This window comes from Lipotes vexillifer, unplaced genomic scaffold (genome assembly GCF_000442215.2).
Source record: "Lipotes vexillifer unplaced genomic scaffold, Lipotes_vexillifer_v1.1 scaffold469, whole genome shotgun sequence".
Classification (NCBI taxonomy): Eukaryota; Metazoa; Chordata; class Mammalia; order Artiodactyla; family Lipotidae; genus Lipotes; species Lipotes vexillifer.
In genome coordinates, this window is record NW_006788006.1 from 4100922 (window position 1) to 4101319 (window position 398).

The following is a 398-nucleotide window of genomic DNA, read 5'->3' on the forward strand; positions in this document are numbered from 1 at the left end:
CCGGCTGTTTTGGGTGTGACAGCCTAGCTGGTCACTGTGCCAACCCTCACAGCAGCCCAGGCGGATGAACCCTGACACACAGGCTTACAAGGCAGGGTCCTGCGAGGGTGCTGGCAGCCAAAAGCACCTGTGTACAGTGGAGCATCAACACCCACAGTTGCCCTTTGTCACCCCGCACTTGGGGACACTCAACCCTCAGACACCCAGATCGCCCAAGTCAGGGCTGATCCTGACCCGCCACGAACCCCCGCAGTTCAGTCCCTCAAAGCACACCGGGCGCAGCCTGGTGCACATGGCACCTCCCACCGTCCGGTGGCCCTGGGGAGGCCGTGGGCTGGGAGCTGGGGGCGCCTCGAAGTCCCAGATACTTTTCCTAGGAAGTCCCGAGTCCCTTCCTG